This window comes from Neoarius graeffei, chromosome 12 (genome assembly GCF_027579695.1).
Source record: "Neoarius graeffei isolate fNeoGra1 chromosome 12, fNeoGra1.pri, whole genome shotgun sequence".
In the NCBI taxonomy this organism is placed as follows: Eukaryota; Metazoa; Chordata; class Actinopteri; order Siluriformes; family Ariidae; genus Neoarius; species Neoarius graeffei.
Window position 1 is genome coordinate 80,136,080 of NC_083580.1, and position 20,123 is coordinate 80,156,202.

Here is a 20,123-nt window from a genome sequence, read left to right on the forward strand (position 1 = left end):
GACTTTATGAACCTCTGAATGAGCCGCCATTGATGTACACAATTACAGTTGAAGCCTTAAATGACTGTATTCATACGTCAGACACATTTACTGCTCAGAAATATGTTGTCGTCACACTCATTCCAGATGTTAGATCTCTTTGGTGCTTTTACAGATCTCACCATAAACCATTATTGTGTTCTGTGAACCAGAGACCAGTTTACATAGCTCTGAAAGGTCGCTGAAAGTCCGCCAGGGTGCAGAGCTGCATTTATGTAACCGGCTCCAGTCACATGAGGGCCATCTGAACACTTTATTAGAGCTAAATGTAGAAAGTGATAGGAGAATGCAGAGTGTGTTCCAATGAAGCCTACACTACACGTGTGTGTGAGTGTGAGTGTGTGTGTGTGTGTGTGTGTGTGTGTGTGTGAGTATTTTAAGACATTCTACTCGGTGTCATTGGGTGGGTGCAGTAAATATTTATCATGATGTAACACCCCCACCGCTGCAGTACCACCATCCTCCTTTAGGGGCAGTTTTCCCTCTACATGCACTCACTTCTCGAATAGATTTGGAATTGACCCCATGCTGAAACTGCAAAGTCCACTGAGCTGTTTCTTGTCATAACAAGGCTGAGTAATGAAACACTGCTGCCTGTGTAGAACATACTGTACATTTTGCACTCTTGAACTTTGATGAAAGCCCCAGTCACAGAGGTTGACGTGAGGTTAACCGTAAGGCTGTAAACATGAGAATAAAGGAAACACTACGTAATATGCAGGAATGGATTTGTTCTGAAGCAATAAATATGTCTGGTACCTCAGATTTGAAGTGCTTGTGTTCCTGGACTTATTTACATGAATCTGGTGCTTGGGTAGCTGTCCTTTTCGAGAAATAAATTAAAAAAAAAATAAATTAACAATGTGATTTTAATGGATGATCACTCTTTATTTGTCACCCCTCTTCCAAAAACACATCTGGATCATATCTAGAAATCACAGCATACTTGCGTTATCAGTCACACGTCCTCAGGTATCATGGACGTGGCGAGAAAACTAATACAGATCACTTGTTGGCTTTTTTTTTTTAAAGAAAAGTAGCACGCAAATATGAAGCCAAATGTACAAACTTGTGAAAACTGGCATGAATATTTGTAGTAAAGATAATTTATCTTCAAAATGCACCACAGAATACAGAACAGAATTCTGTCCTTCTTCTACAAGTTATCCAGCACAACTCATCATCCCTTGTGATTTGCTTCTACGTGCACTCTACACAAAGTTTTCCTCAGGAGATCATGCATCTGTATCACTAAAGATAGAGTGTTTTTCATACAATAGACTCTTTCTATTTTTCTCTGGCACTTGATGTGAGATTTATAAAAAAAATAACCAGGACAAATTTTTATGTAGAGGTCAAACTCTGTTCGGGTTTATCATTTTAGGAGGAAAACAAACAATCCGAGCTGTGTCCAAGATGCGCTCGTCTTGTTGCTTTGTCAGAACAGGCCTCAAGAAATCGATACACACCTTATCAAGATATCGACTGCCTCCATTTAAACCCCGCTGGTAAAGAAATTGTAAGTGTGCTTGCATCATGGCCTCCAGTGGACATTGGTTGGTTTGTATAAAAGAACAGTGCAAGTTTTAAACCTGTTCTTGTGTTTGTAATCTGGCAATAAACTCACTGACCTGGGTTGCTTCTTTATCTTACAGCAAAGCAGTTGGTATATTTAGAGTATATGCAAATAAATACAACAAATACCATACCCTTACTTGAGTTATTAGCAAAAATCTATAAATAAATTAAAAAAATACCCTCAATGAGGCTGGAGCTCAGACTGGCCACTGTTGTTGTGTGAGAGTGTGAAATCTGATCAATCCTGTAGGAGGAGTAGCGATTTTTGTGAAATTGCATATGACCCTGCTAAGCTGCATCCATGGCAGGTGGCACCACCTGGTGAACAATTCTTGTCTTTATGTCTTTAGAGTCTTCTGGGTGAGTTTCAGTGAAAACATCCTAGCAGTTTACGAACAGTAGTGTTTGGTGTGACGAGTCACCCAAAATTTTCAAACACCCATAAAATGTTAAATATGACAGGTGGCTCCACCGTCTTGACAACTTTTATACATCCCAACCTGGGGAACATTCCATATAAGTTTGATCAAAATCTGATCACTCCTGTAGGAGGAGTAGCAATTTTCATGAAATTGCATGTGATCACTCTGTCACCTCATCCATGGCAGGTGGCGCCACCTGGTGAGCAGTTCTTGTTGGAAGATGTCTTTAGAGTCTTCTGGGTGAGTTTCAGAGAAAACATCCCAGCAGTTTACGAAGAGGAGTGTTTAATGTGAGGAGCTACCCCAAAATTTCAGACGCCCATAAAATTGTAAATATGACAGGTGGCGCCACCATCTTAACTTTTATGCACACCTACCTGGGGAACATTGTATGTGAGTTTGATCAAAATCCAATCAATCCTGTAGGAGGAGTAGCGATTTTTGTAAATTGTGGACGGACAATGCATGATCACATAAGCTCATCCGGCCTCGCCTGCAACCAGATAAGCTAAAAAAAAATAAATAAATAAAAAATCACCAACGGTGTAGTGGTTAGCGCTGTCGCCTCACAGCAAGAAGGTCCTGGGTTCGAGCCCCAGGGCCGGCGAGGGCCTTTCTGTGCGGAGTTTGCATGTTCTCCCCGTGTCCGCGTGGGTTTCCTCCGGGTGCTCCGGTTTCCCCCACAGTCCAAAGACATGCAGGTTAGGTTAACTGGTGACTCTAAATTGACCGTAGGTGTGAATGTGAGTGTGAATGGTTGTCTGTGTCTATGTGTCAGCCCTGTGATGACCTGGCGACTTGTCCAGGGTGTACCCCGCCTTTCGCCCACAGTCAGCTGGGATAGGCTCCAGCTTGCCTGCGACCCTGTAGAAGGATAAAGCGGCTACAGATAATGAGATGAGATGAGAAAAATCACCAACTATCAGCCATTTTTAAGACTGATTTCACTCTCTGATCAAATTCTCTTTAAAGCAATTTCTGCAATCCAAGCACATGGACATGTTTTATTAGGAACACCGTATTAATCCAGAGTAGGACTCACTGTTGCTTTCAGAACATCTGGAATTTTTAATAGCATGGAATTCACATGGTGTTGGAAATATGCTTTGGAATTCCACTCCAGATTGATATAATGACATCACGTAATTGCTGCAGGTTTGTCAGCTGTGTGTCGCCATGTTCATGGAACCGGTTGGACATGACTTCATTATATGGCATATTATCATGCTGGAAGTAACCATTATAAATAAATCGTGGCCATAACAGGAAGCATGCGATCCAGAATGATACTCAAATAGGTCATGAGGTTCTAACAATGCTCAAATGGTATTAAGAGGCCCAATGTGTGCCAAGAAAGCATTCCACACACCATTACACCACCACCAGCCTGGACTGTTCACAGAACTCAGGTCAAGACCATGGGTTCATGAGGGCGATGACAAATTCTGACCTGATTGTGTGGAACAAAACTTGAGATTCATCAGACCAGGTAATGTTCTTCTAATTTGTCCAGTTTGGGTGATATTTTGGGTTCTTGGCTGACAGAAGTAGAACATGATGTGGTATTTTTCTATTGTAGCCCATCCATGTCATAGTTTGAAGTGTTTTACATTCTGAAATGCTTTTCTGCTCACCATGGTTGCACAGAGTGGCTGTTTGAGTTACCGTAACTTTCCTGGGTATATTATTCACTTTTGTCTCTCAGATAGACAGGTCAGACGTTCAATTCTGGTAAAAGGTGTGAGGAAGACAGTCTGGGTGAAAAATATCTTCCTAACCTGACTCATATCGCTGCTTTGATCACTCAGTAGAGATGAACTGCCACCGTGTCGCTCCTGCAGAGTCACAGCAATGACTGATGTTTTTTTGTTCTTGCAGAGTGTTCAGCATCCAACTTCAGAGTGATGGATTATTTCGTCTCATGTTCATCTGCGTCTTGGCATTGACTTAAAGGAAGCCCAACCACCCCCAGTACAAACAGCAGACGACTTTTTTTAAATCACCTGTTTATATAAAGTCTGCTTTGAATGGAAATTTTGATCAGGACTATTAAAAGAAATCAGGGTGAGCCTGTGGGGGAAATAGCCCATTGTTATCAGAGTACTGTGGGAAGAAAACATTCTGCCCTGGGGAAATGAATGCACTGTACAGTATACAGGAACGTACAACTAGCTAAAACAGGTGTATATACAATCACTCTACTCTATACACTCACTGTGCATTTTAATAGGAACACCTGTACTGCTGCTCGTTCCTGAAATTATCATGAAAACCAAATCAGCCAAACATGTGGCAGAAGCACAATGTACTGTATGTAATCATGCAAGAGCATCAGAATGGGGAAAAGATCTGAGTGGTCTCAAGGGAAGCCATGGCCTAATGGTGAGAGAAGCAGCTTTGGGACCAAAAGGTCGCCAGGTTTGATCCCCTGGACCAGCAGAAATGGCTGAAGTGCCCTTGAGCAAGGTACCTAACCGCCAACTACTCCCCAGGCTGCTCTGGACATATTATACATCACTCTGGATAACAGCATCTGCTAAATACCTGTAATGTAACGTAATGGTCTCAGTGACGTTGACCATGGCATGGACGTTGGTGGCAGATGGGCTGGTCTAAAGATTTCAGAAACTACTGATGTCCTGGAACAACAATCTCTAGAGTTTACATAGAGTGGAAAACATAAAAACATCAAGTAGTGTTTTTGAGAAACGCTTTGTTTCTGAGAAAGGTCAGAGGTGAACACAGACTAATTCGAGCAAACAGGAAGGATACGGTAACACAAATCACTACTTTTTACAGCCATGTTGAGCAGAAAAGCATCTCAATGCATTGAACATCGATGCAGATGGGCTTACAACAGCAGAAGATCATCTCAGGTTCGACTCCCATCAGGTAACAACAGGAATCTGAAACAGGCTACAGTGAGCTCACTCAAACTGGACAGAGGAAAATTGGAAAAATGTTGATCCTTTTTCAAATATACAACTGCCGTTTTTCGATGAGTCTTTAACGTATTTGATAGTGTTTTAAAACTCAAGACTGGTCTCAAGACCACTTTTTGAAGGTCTTGGTCTCATCTCGGAATCAACTGCATTTTTATTTGGTTTTGTCTCTGTCTTTGACATAGAAGACTCAGGAGTTTATTTCAAGACCGGTCAAGACCATAACTGTGGGGATTTCACTAAATTGCCTGTGCATTGTCTGATTTATTTGTTAACCTTGTTACTGTGATTGGATTTCAAACTTCCTGCTTCAAATACAACCAATAACGTGACTCATTGCTAATTTGAAATTTTCGTTATTGTATACCGTTGTCACCCCTCCCCCACCCCCATTTACACCCACTGGTCTGGTCCTGGTCTTGACTTGGTCTTGCCCTGCCTCGGTCTTGGTCTTGACTTGATCTCATTCCCTAAAAGTCTTGGCCTTGTCTTGGTCTTGCCTTGGTCTCGGTTTAGGTGGTCTTGTCTACGACACTAGTATTTGGAAGGTTGGAAGAAACCAGAGAGATGAACAAAATCAACAACCTTATGTGGATTTAGTACACTTGCCTACCACCCAACAACTGTGTATCTGTTTCGTCATAAGAAGGTTTCTATTCATCTTCTGTTACCTTCTGGAGCTGATGAATCGGCCTGGACTGAGAACGTTATCGGTGTTGAAGCAAAAGCTAATGTCATATTTGTGAATGAACTAAAACAGATCCTTCTGCGATACTTTTAAAAGCTCCCACACATAAAAAAATCTCCATTTATACCAAATGATAACAGTCTGTCAAATATGTAAGATCTAAACCAGGCAAAAACTTTCTACAGCGACTGACTGAGTCCATTTTCCAAGCCTGAGAATGGCATTAAAATACCTGGGTCTGTCGTGTCAAATTCTGTCCTCAAGTGAAAAGAGAACCAAAAAAAAAGAGAGAGAGATCTGGTTATCGACAAATGTTTACTGTTGAGATCTTTATTTGCTGAGCAAAGGTTGCCAAACCAGATATAGTCCAAATTCCACAAGAGTGCAAAGGAAAGTGAATCACAAATAACTTGATTCCTTGATTCTTTTTTTTTAAATTAAAGACTAACAAGTTTTTGTAATCCTTTCAATCAACCTGTAAACCTGGCACCACTGACCACAGAGTAAAATAAACTGATAATAACATGATCAAATTTAATGAATTGTTGTTTGTAAGATTTCTTTTGTAGTATTGTTCGATATTGTAGTAATATCGAACATAGAACAATTTAGAAGGTCACATGATTGCTTTGCATACTTTAACAGCATTAATCCCAAACCCTGGCTCTATTATATCCTTCTTTTCCAGTCCAAGATGCCTCGTCAGTCTGCTTCTGTCTTTCCTTCGGTCAAACAGTTGTCTTCTTTTTTCTCTCATCACAGTCATGGTATTTTTTCCACCCTCATCCTGACTGATGTCAGTTGGTATGTACTCTCATTCTTTCAGGTTTTTTCCCTCCAAAACTGGTGATTTTGTGATGCTAGTATTCTGTGGTTTGATTCTAATCCAAGTTAACTTCAGCTTGTTATTTTTCATATTTATCAAGTCTGTGTGTGGGTTGATGTATACGGAATTATACGTCCTTCATCCCAAAGGCACAGAAAGAGCAGAGGTCATGGCAGATTTTTAAGGCTCTTCGTCATTATTGTGGGCGATAGAGATATCAATGCTATTGCAAGATGTTTATACTGATTTCATGTAGTTTTGTTTTTTATTTGTCCTGCTCAAAAATGGTGCTGTTATTTCAATGACCAGGATATTCCTGAAATAGAGTTGCATGTCTGAATTATGTTATGCTTTCCTTTTTATTCTTAAGATCTTGGTGGTGTGATACGGCAGGGCAGTGTGACACGGTAGGGCAGTGTTATAGGGCACGATAGTGCGATACAGCAGGGCGGTATGATATGGTAGGGTGATGTTATAGGGTGGGGCAGTGTGATAGAGCAGGGCGGTGTTATAGGGCAGGTTGGTGTGATACGACAGGACAGTGCAACACGGCAGGGCAGTGTTATAGGGCGGGATGGTGTTAGAAGGCAGGGCGGTGTGTTACGGCAGGGCAGTGCGACATGGCAGGGTGGTGTGATAGGGTGGGGCAGTGTGAAACGGCAGGGCACTGTTATATGGCGGGGGGGTTAGAGGGTGGGGTGGTCTTAGAAGGCAAGGCAGTGTGATATGGTAGAGCAGTGTCATAGAGCAGGGGGATGTTATAAGGCAGGACAGTGTTATAGGGTGGGGCGGTGTGATAGGGCGGGGCGGTGTGATAGATCGGGGTGGTTTTATAAGGCGGGGCGGTGTGATAGGGCGGGGCAGTGTGATAGGGCGGGGCAGTGTGATAGGGCAGGGCAGTGTGATACGGTGGGGTGGTGTGATACGGCAGGGTGGTGTTATATCACAGGGCGGGGTTATAGGGTGGGGTGGGGTGATATTGCAGGGCACTGTGATATGGCAGGGTGCTGTGATGCGGCCCGCTGATTCCGATTCCCATTTTAATTCATTAATCAATGACATGTCACACTCTAACAGTTTATAGTGTTTAATGTCCTTAAACATCTCATCTCATCTCATTATCTCTAGCCGCTTTATCCTGTTCTACAGGGTCGCAGGCAAGCTGGAACCTATCCCAACTGACTACGGGCGAAAGGCGGGGTACACCCTGGACAAGTCACCAGGTCATCGCAGGGCTGACACATAGACACAGACAACCATTCACACTCACATTCACACCTACGGTCAATTTAGAGTCACCAGTTAACCTAACCTGCATGTCTTTGGACTGTGGGGGAAACCGGAGCACCCGGAGGAAACCCACGCGGACACGGGGAGAACATGCAAACTCCACACAGAAAGGCCCTCGCCGGCCACGGGGCTCGAACCCGGACCTTCTTGCTGTGAGGTGACAGCGCTAACCACTACACCACCGTGCCGCCTCCTTAAACATCTGTAAGACAAATTAGATCATCTTCTCATTTATGCTATAGCAGTTATAAATACTTGTTACAAAGTGTAAATACTTGTTTACAAAGTGTAAACTCCTCTGTCCTGAAGACACATTGTTCCAATCCCAATTCCCACTACCATTGTCCCTACTCCTAGTTTTGGAGTGCCTTTGACTGTGTTGTGGACCTTCAAAATGGAGCTCCAAGGGGTGTGGGTTAAAATCTTGACCTAGGAAATGAGGCCCTGTTTACATTATTTCGAATCAGCAGATCATCAGATTAACGTTTTTAAAACGATTTGCGTACACACACAAAATTTCTGTGCCCGCAACAAAACCGTTCCCCGTGCACACAGCAACGCCAATACACGGATACGCTAATCACATGACTAATTACACGGCACATCACATGATCCCAGTGCATATCGGGCATGCGCAAGTCACTCACCACTTGCAAGTGGAAGGATGTCATTGTAAAAAATGAAGTATGCCAGTCTGTTATCGGCGGTACTGGTACTACAATGATGCCTTTTTTACACCGTGTATGGCCTTCGTGTTTATGCTAGAAGGATCTAACAGTGTTCGGTACACTCTTCACCTCGCAGAACGGCCGTTTTTTGCGATTACAACAAGACTATTTAGTGCTACGGTAACCAACACACTTCCTGTATTGCTCATTCACTTAATGACTTCCTCAACACACTTCCTGTATTGCTCATTCACATGACCAACGTGGCATGACCAACGCCAGCGAATCAGGAAGGTGGATGTCACAGTGACGTTGTCCAATGACGACGTCAGCTAGAGCTCAGCACTGCGTATCCTCGTTCCTCAATGTTTACACAGCACCAGATCAGATACGTACTGGGTTGAATACGTGGGCCCTGGCGGATTCAAACTGTTCCGCCTGTGGAGTCGTTTTCCGGCGTTTTAATGTGCACGGACAGTGCATCTGCAACGAAAACGATACGGATATGGTCTAATGTAAACACCACCTGAGACACCACTCGTTACATCATCAACAGCTGTCGATGGCACATACGGATCATTCTGAACAGAAGGATCCATGTGGTCTTACTGGTCACATGGTCTGTCATCATCATGTTCCATTTCAGAATCAGAATTACTTTATTCACCCCTGGAGGGAAATTCAAATTTGCTACCAAGTTCCTGAATCAGAGAAGAAGTAAACATGTCTAAAAATAGAAGATAAAATCATCTGAAAAAAGAATAAATAAAATAAATTTAAATAAGTTCAATAACTTAAGTAAAAGCAAAATTAAGCGATTTTATATACAATGATTCCTATATACATATATTACACCTGAGTTAAGGATACAGTATACATGGTAAGACAGTGTACCACAGTTATTGTACAGCTTGACTGCAACAGGTAGGAATGATTTCCTGGGTCTCTCAGTTGTGCAGCATGGAAGACTCAGCCGTTTACTGAATGTGCTCCTGCCCTTACAGAAAAACCACATGAACTTCACATGTGATTTTTCACATGTGAAATATGTGGAAAATGTGTTTTGCACATGGGAAACATGTGGTTTTGGCCCAATTTTATGTGACTCACATGTGGGAATGTTTTCCACATGTGGTAACATGTTTTCCACATGTGCTCTACATGGTAACACATGTTACAAAATCTGATACCATGTATTCCACATGTGGTAACGTGATCACATGTGAAATACATGGGAAATTTATGTGTTTTTTCTGTAAGGGTGTGGCTGATCAGCTCCTCATGTAGTGGGTGGGAAGGACAGTCTAAGATTGTTTTTATTTTGGACAGTGTCCTCTTCTCCAACACCACTGTCAAAGAGTCCAGTTCCACACCTACAACATGGCCGGCCTTCCTGATGATCTTATTGAGTCTGTTAGTGTCCTTCACCCTCAAGCCGCTGCCCCAGCAGACGACAGCGTACAGGATGGCACTGGCCACCACAGACTCATAGAACATCCACAGCATCGTTCGGCAGATGTTGAAGGACCTCAGCCATCTCAGAAAATAGAGATGGCTCTGGCCCTTTTTGCATACTGTGTCCACGTTTTTGAACCAGTCCAGTTTATTATCCAAGTACACCCCCAGGTACTTATATTCCTCCACCACATCCACACTGACCCCTTGGATGTTAACAGGGTTCACCGGAGCCCTGATTCTCTTCAGATCAACCACCAGTTCTTTCATCCTCATCACGTTGAGCTGTAGGTGGTTCTTCCTGCTCCACGTGACAAAGTTGTCCACCACCATCCTGTACTCACTCTCATCACCACCAGTAATATGTCCAACCACTGCAGAGTCATCAGAAAATTTCTGGAGGTGGCAGGTCTCCATGCAGGAGTTGAAATCAGTGGTGTAGAGAGTGAAAAGGAAAGGAGGAAGGACAGTCCCTTGCAGAGCCCCGCTGTTGCTGATCACTCTGTCTGACACACAGCACTGCAAGCACACATACTGTGGTCTGCCAGTCAAATAATCCACAATCCAGGACACCAGTGGGGCATCCACCTTCATCGCTGTCAACTTCTCACCCAGCAGAGACGGCCGGATGGTATCAAAAGCACTGGAGAAATAAAAAAAACATGATCCTCACAGTGCTGGCTGGCTTGTCCAGGTGGCTGTAGACTGTTGAGCAGGTAGATGATTGCGTCCTCTACTCCAAGATGGGGCTGGTAGGCAAACTGAAGGAGGTCAAGAAGTGGTTGGACCATAGGCCAAATCTGCTCCAGGATGAGTCTCTCAAGGGTCTTCATGATGTGTGACTTCAATGGTACTGGCCTGTAGTCTTTGAGGTCACTGGGACTCAGCTTCTTCAGTACAGGGATGAGGCATGACATCTTCCACAGCACGGGGACCCTCTGAAGACCCAGGCTCATGTTGAAGACATGCTGAGGTACTCCACTTAGCTGGAGGGCACAGGTCTTCAGGGCCCTGGGGCTAACACTATCCAGGCCTGCTGATTTTCCTGCATGGAGTCTCTTCAGCGGTCTTCTCACTTGCTCGTTGCTGATGATCGGTGTGGAGGTGACGGGTAGGGGAGGGATGAAGGTGTTTCTTAGGGGGGGTGCTCAGCCAGGGGGTCTGTTGAGGAGGTGCGAGTAAGGTCCTGAAATGGGGATGAGGTTGGGCAAGAAGAGGCGGAGGAGGGGAGAGAATGTGAAGTGTGTGGTTGTAGCCATCCCGCAGAAGAGTGGTGGTGGTGGGTTGGGGTCACGCCATCGAATTTGTTGAAGTAAAGTTTCAGCACATTTGCCCTTTCCACATTGACATCCACTCCTTCACTGTTGGTTGGCTTGTAACCAGTGATGGTCTTCATTCCACTCCACACCTCTCTTGTGTTGTTCTGTTGGAGTTTCCACTCCAACTTCCTCCTGTACTTTTCCTTGGCCTCCCTGATCGTTGCTCTCAGTTCACGCTGTACTTCTTGCACCTCCTCCTTGTTGCCGGCTCTGAAAGCCCTCTTCTTCTCATTTAAGAGGGCTTTGATGTCCTTCGTTACCCATGGCTTATTGTTGGGGTAACAGCTGACAGTCCTAGCTGGGACAATGGTGTCCACACAGAAGTTGATGTATCCCATGATGCACTCTGTGAGCCCATCAATGTTGTCTCCATGGGGTTCACACAGTGTCTGCCAGTCTGTCACTTCGAAGCATCCCTGCAGTGTCTCATTGGCCTCATTAATTCATCTCCTCACTATCTTTGATGTGGTGGGCAGTCTCTTCACCAGAGGCACATAGCAGGGGGAGAGGTAAATCAGGTTGTGGTCTGACCTGCCCAGTAGGGGGAGGGGGGAAGAGCTGTAAGCCTCTTTAACATTAGCATACAGCAGGTCTATTGTTCTTCCCTCTCTGGTAGGACAGTTCACAAATTGGGTGAGAAAAAAAAAGTGGTGGAAAGTGAAAGTGTTTTGCCCATATTAACATGATTAAAGTCACCCGACATAGCAATGAATGCACTCGGGTGTTGAGTCTGTAGCCAGGCTATTGCAGAGTGAATAGTGTCACAAGCAGTGTTCAGGTTTGCAGAGGGGGGAACATAAACAGCCACCATGATAACATTAGAAAACTCCCTGGGCAGATAATATGGACGAAGTCCGATAGCACACAGTTCAACATCCAGGCTGCAGATGCACTCCTTCATGGTGTGAGCTGGGTTACACCACCGGCTGTTCACAAGAACGGCAAGCCCTCCCCCTTTGCACTTACCACTCCTGGTGCAGTCTCTGTCCGCACGCACCGTGTGAAAGCCCTTGATTGTAGCGTTGTCATCGGGAACATCCTGGTGCAGCCATGACTCCATGAAGCACCTCAGCCTGCAGCTGGGGAGAGTGCCAACCCTCTGGAAGACATCACGTATCGTTCCAGTTCCCAAAAAAAATCAGCCCAGTGAGCTGAACGACTTCCGACCGGTGGCATTCACTTCACATCTGATGAAGATGTTGGAGCGGCTTTTTCTCAACCTCCTCAGACCCCAGGTACAACATGCCCAGGACTGTCTGCAGTTCGCGTACTGGGCAGGTGTCGGTGTGGAAGCCACCATCCTCTACCTGCTACACCGAGCCCACTCGCATCTGGATAAGGGAAATGGCACAGTGAGGATCCTCTTCTTGGACTTCTCGAGTGCCTTCAACACCATCCAGCCCCTACTGCTTCAGGACAAACTGAACAGGATGCAAGTGGACCCCTGCCTGGTCACCTGGATCTCCAGCTACCTCACTGACAGGCCGCAGTACGTCAGGCTGAAGGACATCATGTCTGACACTGTGATTAGCAGCACTGGAGCACCCCAGGGCATGGTGCTGGCCCCTCTTCTCTTCACCCTGTACACCACGGACTTCTGCTACAACTCGGAGCTGTGTCACATTCAGAAGTTTGCTGATGATACAGCCATCGTTGGGTGTATCAGTGATGACAGAGAGGAGGAGTATAGGAGCCTGGTGAGGGACTTTGCTGTGTGGTGCAACAGGAACCATCTGCAGCTGAACACCTCAAAGACCAAGGAGCTGGTCATTGACTTTGGGAGGTCCAGACCAAGGTCACGACCAGTTCTGATCGAGGGAGTCGAGGTGGAGGCTGTGGATTCCTACAAATACCTCGAGCTGTGGCTGGACAGCAAGCTGGACTGGACTTGCAATACCAATCACTTATACAGGAAGGGACAGAGCAGGCTATACTTCCTTAGGAGGCTGCGGTCCTTTAACATCTGCAGGAAACTCCTGTGGATGTTCTATCAGTCTGTGGTTGCCAGCGTCCTGTTTTACACCGTGGTGTGCTGGGGGGGCAGCACATCCAAGAAGGACACATCCAGGCTGGACAAACCGATCAGGCGGGCCAGCTCTGTGGTCGGCATGAAGCTGGACTCTCTGGTGACGGTGGCAGAGAAGAGGTCTATGGACAAACTACTGAACATCATGGACAATGCCAGTCACCCTCTGCACACCGTCATCAGCAACCAGAGGAGCCTGTTCAGTGACAGAATGCTCCTTCCCAAGTGCAGGATGAACAGACTCAAAAACTCCTTTGTCCCTCACACCATCAGACTGTACAACTCCTCTCTGGGGGGGAGGAGGGGTAACAGGAGGACAGAGGATGGGAAGGAGCAGTAGCCTAGCCTGACAATAAGCAATACCGGACAATGTGCAATATAAAGTGCAATATCATTCCTGCTGCCCCTCCCCCTTTTTCCCCCCCTCCTCTCTCTCTCCCCCTTCCTCTCTTCCCCATAGCATATTCTTTTTATATTTGTATATCTAAATAATTAATTTATTTTAATTTATCTCGAAGTTTTCCTCTACAACCCCGATTCCAAAAAAGCTGGGACAAAGTACAAATTGTAAATAAAAACGGAATGCAATAATTTACAAATCTCAAAAACTGATATTGTATTCACAATAGAACATAGACAACATATCAAATGTCGAAAGTGAGACATTTTTAAATTCCATGCCAAATATTGGCTCATTTGAAATTTCATGACAGCAACACATCTCAAAAAAGTTGGGACAGGGGCAATAAGAGGCTGGAAAAGTTAAAGGTACAAAAAAGGAACAGCTGGAGGACCAAATTGCAACTCATTAGGTCAATTGGCAATAGGTCATTAACATGACTGGGTATAAAAAGAGCATCTTGGAGTGGCAGCGGCTCTCGGAAGTAAAGATGGGAAGAGGATCACCAATCCCCCTAATTCTGCACTGACAAATAGTGGAGCAATATCAGAAAGGAGTTCGACAGTGCAAAATTGCAAAGCGTTTGAACATATCATCTACAGTGCATAATATCATCAAAAGATTCAGAGAATCTGGAAGAATCTCTGTGCGTAAGGGTCAAGGCCGGAAAACCATACTGGGTGCCCGTGATCTTCAGGCCCTTAGATGGCACTGCATCACATACAGGCATGCTTCTGTATTGGAAATCACAAAATGGGCTCAGGAATATTTCCAGAGAACATTATCTGTGAACACAATTCACCGTGCCATCCGCCGTTGCCAGCTAAAACTCTATAGTTCAAAGAAGAAGCCGTATCTAAACACGATCCAGAAGCGCAGACGTCTTCTCTGGGCCAAGGCTCATTTAAAATGGACTGTGGCAAAGTGGAAAACTGTTCTGTGGTCAGACGAATCAAAATTTGAAGTTCTTTATGGAAATCAGGGACGCCGTGTCATTCGGACTAAAGAGGAGAAGGACGACCCGAGTTGTTATCGGCGCTCAGTTCAGAAGCCTGCATCTCTGATGGTATGGGGTTGCATTAGTGCGTGTGGCATGGGTAGCTTACACATCTGGAAAGACACCATCAATGCTGAAAGGTATATCCAGGTTCTAGAGCAACATATGCTCCCATCCAGACGACGTCTCTTTCAGGGAAGACCTTGCATTTTCCAACATGACAATGCCAAACCACATACTGCATCAATTACAGCATCATGGCTGCATAGAAGAAGGGTCCAGGTACTGAACTGGCCAGCCTGCAGTCCAGATCTTTCACCCATAGAAAACATTTGGCGCATCATAAAACGGAAGACACGACAAAAAAGACCTAAGACAGTTGAGCAACTAGAATCCTACATTAGACAAGAATGGGTTAACATTCCTATCCCTAAACTTGAGCAACTTGTCTCCTCAGTCCCCAGACGTTTACAGACTGTTATAAAGAGAAAAGAGGATGTCTCACAGTGGGAAACATGGCCTTGTCCCAACTTTTTTGAGATGTGTTGTTGTCATGAAATTTAAAATCACCTAATTTTTCTCTTTAAATGATACATTTTCTCAATTTAAACATTTGATATGTCATCCATGTTCTATTCTGAATAAAATATGGAATTTCAAAACTTCCACATCATTGCATTCTGTTTTTATTTACAGTTTGTACTTTGTCCCAATGTTTTTGGAATTGGGGTTGTATTTCTTTTCTCTGTTTATCTGTAATGATGCTGCTGGAATCTTAATTTCCCTGAGGGAACCCTCCCAAAGGCAAGTATAATATTTTTGTCTCATTTATTTAACTGGGTTCTCTTTATTTACTTTTCAGACTTGTGTGAAAATCTGATGATGTTTTAGGTCATATTTATGCAGAAATATAGAAAATTCTAAAGGGTTCACAAACTTTCAAGCACCTATATGTATATGATGCTAGATCTGAATCTGTTACTAGTTGAGACTTCACTGATACTGAAGTACAAATAAAATGCAAACATATCCTGAAAAAAGCCTCCTAAGCACCCTTTAAAGTTTTACATCCATGATTAGTTTTAAACGTAATCTCAAAAACCACCTATTCTCATTCCCCAGCCACACTTCACCTTTATCTTTAAATATAGTTCAGTCTTGGATCAAATTGTAAAATATTACACTACACCATGCACCAGGCTTCTGTTATCAGTACAATATTTATTCACCATTCAAAATCAATTATACTTTTTTTACTTTATGTATAGATCCTAAGTTACATTTTATTTGTTTCTTATTTTCACTCGTTAACTTATATGTTGTTATCTGCAATTGACATTGTTTATATTTATTTCAATTATGTTACCTGTTACAGTTTAATGTATAATGATGTTACCAATTATTATATTATTATTATCTTTGTTATTATTTGTTATTATTTACTATTGTTAATATAGTTATTCTCTAATTTGTTAAATTTGTATTAATTACTTGTTAATTTAAATGGGGGAAGACTTAGAACAAGCCATTGTACTTTTTTCTTCCCCCAGCACATTTTTCTGTTTTTGTTCCATTTATGTTTTCTTGTAAATCTCTTTTATCATGTGCAAATAAATAAATAAATAAATTAATTAATTAATTAATTAAAAAAGTAAACTGGACATCTCTCATATGCATCATCTGGAGATTTTGGTGAAGTAAACATCATCTTATATATTTTAATGAACTTGATGTTGGATCTTGAACCTTGACTTTGGACACTGTTCAAACAATGTCTGCTTTGTGAAGATCTTTGCTTGATATATATATATATATGTGTGTGTGTGTGTGTGTGTGTGTGTGTGTGTGTGTGTGTGTGAGAGAGAGAGAGAGAGAGAGAGAGAGAGAGAGAGAGAGATATTACTGGTGTTTGCCTCAGGAGAAAAGCCTGAGAGCCTGTAAAGCTAAGCAGAAGTCTCGTTATTTTTCTTCTCTCCAGATCTTCTAATTGGTGAGATGATGTTTCTTGATGGTCATTGAACAAAGACGAATGACAGGAGTTATATCTTTCAATTAAATATCCTGCTTTGTAAACTGATTAATTAAAACCAGCTCCGTGTATTTTTGTATTTTATTTTTCTAGTATAACTGCATACTGTATTTATGCTCCAAGCTGCAATGTTCATGTGGATTTTCTGCAGGAATGAAACTAACTCCAGTGCAGCGCTGCTATTTCCTCTTCAGGCGGAGGTTTCAGGAGGTTCTTGGCCAGCGATGCAGGGTGTGTTGCCTCGGTCACTGCAACAATCTGCGTGTCCTTTGACCCCCACTCAGGAGAGGAAGAAAAGCATGGAGGGGTGGTGCTCAACCTCAACCTGACCTCTTTATCATGATTCTTCTATATCCGGTCCTCATATTCCAGATCCCTCAATACGAACAACAATCAGTGTAACGCGACATGGTCTTTACCTTATTGACTCACGAGAGATTCATTGCGAAATGAAAAACAGTTTATAATACATTTTGTTGTGTTCTTACCATCACACAGTGTTGCGTTGTGCAATGTTCCAAGATCTTTCACATAAACTGCCAAACTGATCAACTCATTGTGTGTCTTCACTCCTGTGAGACCACACCCAGGACCCATTGTGGACTCGTTCAGAAGCAGGGATTATAATCTCATAATTTCAGTTTTGTGTTCAATTTGAATAATTTTTTCTGAACTGTGATTCAATTGTGCAATTCTGTCCATCACTTTTGTTCACGCAGGATTGTAAAAAGCTCAGCATTCTGTTCAGTTCTTCCACTGATGTGGCTGGTTTTTTTTTTTTTTGGAGAAAGTCTGGTTTTAAAAATAAAATAGCAATCGTAATCCTTTCCCTGGCACTATGAAATAAAAACAGGAAGTAACATGACCAGCTGAACCGATCATGTTACTCCTTAGAGCTGATTGCGTCCACACATCACACACCACACCACAGTTCGACTGACATGAACCCCAGACCTCAGACTGTTTTCAGTTAGACCTGGGGATTAGATCACTGGAATAAAAACTGTTCATACTTTACACAACTCTGTGGGGAAATAAACACTCTGTAGTGTTGAGATGTACAGTACAGCACCAAGACGTCTTCTCACATGCAGAAGATTCCACGTTCTCCGTTTCCTGCTCAGTTTATCATCTGTTCTTTGTTGGTTACCCCAAACACACCCTTTTGAGAATAATTATTTTTTTCCCCGGTTTAAAACATATGATAGATGGGAATCACATCCGAGACATATTCCCAGGATGGCTTTCAGATACACTCTGACCCTGACTGGGGTAAAGCGCTTACTCATGATGATTGAATGAATCTTGGAAATAAATACAATTAGCTAATGATGCAAAAGTCATAACGAGGACAGAAACAAAAGTTTTCAGTCCAGCACAACCTTCAGGGTTCTTTAAATGTACTTCTTTAAAACCTTCTTTTTCAAATAGAAGCTGTTAAGAAAATAGAACCATCAACCACCACCTTCACCCAAAGAGGAACCTTGGTTTTGTTTAATACGGTATACTGTGCAAACTGCATAAATAGGGCGGCACGGTGGTGTAGTGGTTAGCGCTGTCGCCTCACAGCAAGAAGGTCCTGGGTTCGAGCCCCGGGGCCGGCGAGGGCCTTTCTGTGTGGAGTTTGCATGTTCTCCCTGTGTCCGCGTGGGTTTCCTCCGGGTGCTCCGGTTTCCCCCACAGTCCAAAGACATGCAGGTTAGGTTAACTGGTGACTCTAAATTGAGCGTAGGTGTGAATGTGAGTGTGAATGGTTGTCTGTGTCTATGTGTCAGCCCTGTGATGACCTGGCGACTTGTCCAGGGTGTACCCCGCCTTTCACCCGTAGTCAGCTGGGATAGGCTCCAGCTCACCTGCGACCCTGTAGAAGGATAAAGTGGCTAGAGATAATGAGATGAGATGACAAAATGCATAAATATAATTATCATATTCTAAAGCTCATAAAACCTTAAATGATGGACCACCATCAATAAATCCCAACCAATTTTAAACACCTCTGCATTTAAATGAATGATTTGTTCCTTCAGAAATTGAACAAGCAAAGAGAAGGGAAGAAGCTTTTTTTCTGTCTTGATAAAGATGCTGGAGAGAAAGTTGCTGCCTGTTGGCCTGAAAATAAATCATTTCTTATTTATGCTGTTTATTTTGTCATGAAGTCCAAAGCAAATGCCACTCATACCTCAGTACATTAATTCTTAATCAGGTTGTGTTTGGAATAAGTGATTTATAGTTTGGGTTTGAGTCTGGATGGAGCTGGTTTCCCGCATGGAGATGCTCAAATCTTCTCAAAGCAGGGGTTTGGGATGCAGTGACCTTAAACAAACAAACAAACAAACAGCATTTGCAGTTACAGCTAATATATATATATATATATATATATATATATATATATATACATGGGCGGCACGGTGGTGTAGTGGTTAGCGCTGTCGCCTCACAGCAAGAAGGTCCGGGTTCGAGCCCCGTGGCCGGCGAGGGTCTTTCTGTGCAGAGTTTGCATGTTCTCCCCGTGTCCGCGTGGGTTTCCTCCGGGTGCTCCGGTTTCCCCCACAGTCCAAAGACATGCAGGTTAGGTTAACTGGTGACTCTAAATTGAGCGTAGGTGTGAGTGTGAATGGTTGTCTGTGTCTATGTGTCAGCCCTGTGATGACCTGGCGACTTGTCCAGGGTGTACCCCGCCTTTCGCCCGTAGTCAGCTGGGATAGGTTCCAGCTTGCCTGCGACCCTGTAGAAGGATAAAGCGGATAGAGATACAGGGAGTGCAGAATTATTAGGCAAGTTGTATTTTTGAGGATTAGTTTTATTATTGAAAAACAACTATGTTCTTGATGAACCCAAAAGACTCATAAATATCAAAGCTGAGTATTTTTGGAAGTTGGAGTAGGGCTTTCTTAGTTTTAGCTATCTTAGGAGGATATCTGTGTGTGCAGGTGACTATAACTGTGCATAATTATTAGGCAACTTAACAAAAAACAAACATATACCCATTTCACTCATTTATTTTCACCAGGGAAACCAATATAACAACTCAACATTCACTAATATACATTGCTGGCATTCAAAAACAAAAACAAATCAGTGACTAATATAGCCGCCTTTCTTTACAAGGACACTCAAAAGCCTGCCATCCATGGATTCGGTCAGTGTTTTGATCTGTTTGCGATCAACATTGCGTGCAGCAGCAACCACAGCCTCCCAGACACTGTTCAGAGATGTGTACTGTTTCCCCTCCTTGTAGATCTCACATTTGATGAGGGACCACAGGTTTTCTATGGGGTTCAGATCAGGTGAACAAGGAGGCCACGTCATTAATCTTTCTTCCTTTAGACCCTTTCTGGCCAGCCATGCTATGGAGTACTTGGATGCATGTGATGGAGCATTGTCCTGCATGAAAATCATGTTTTTCTTGAAGGATGCTGACTTCTTCCTGTACCACTGCTTGAA

At 43.3% G+C, this 20,123-nt stretch overlaps 1 protein-coding gene across 1 annotated transcript in view; it reads left to right on the forward strand.

The window, feature by feature from the left end:
• Positions 1-689: 689 nt before the first annotated feature.
• gpr34l (G protein-coupled receptor 34 like) overlaps positions 690-20,123 on the forward strand; it is a 471,084-nt gene continuing 451,650 nt past the window's right edge. Inside the window, exon 1 of the mRNA XM_060936524.1 lies at positions 690-695. The gene's annotated coding sequence lies outside the window, so the exon portion shown is untranslated. The remainder of the gene's footprint in view (positions 696-20,123) is intronic.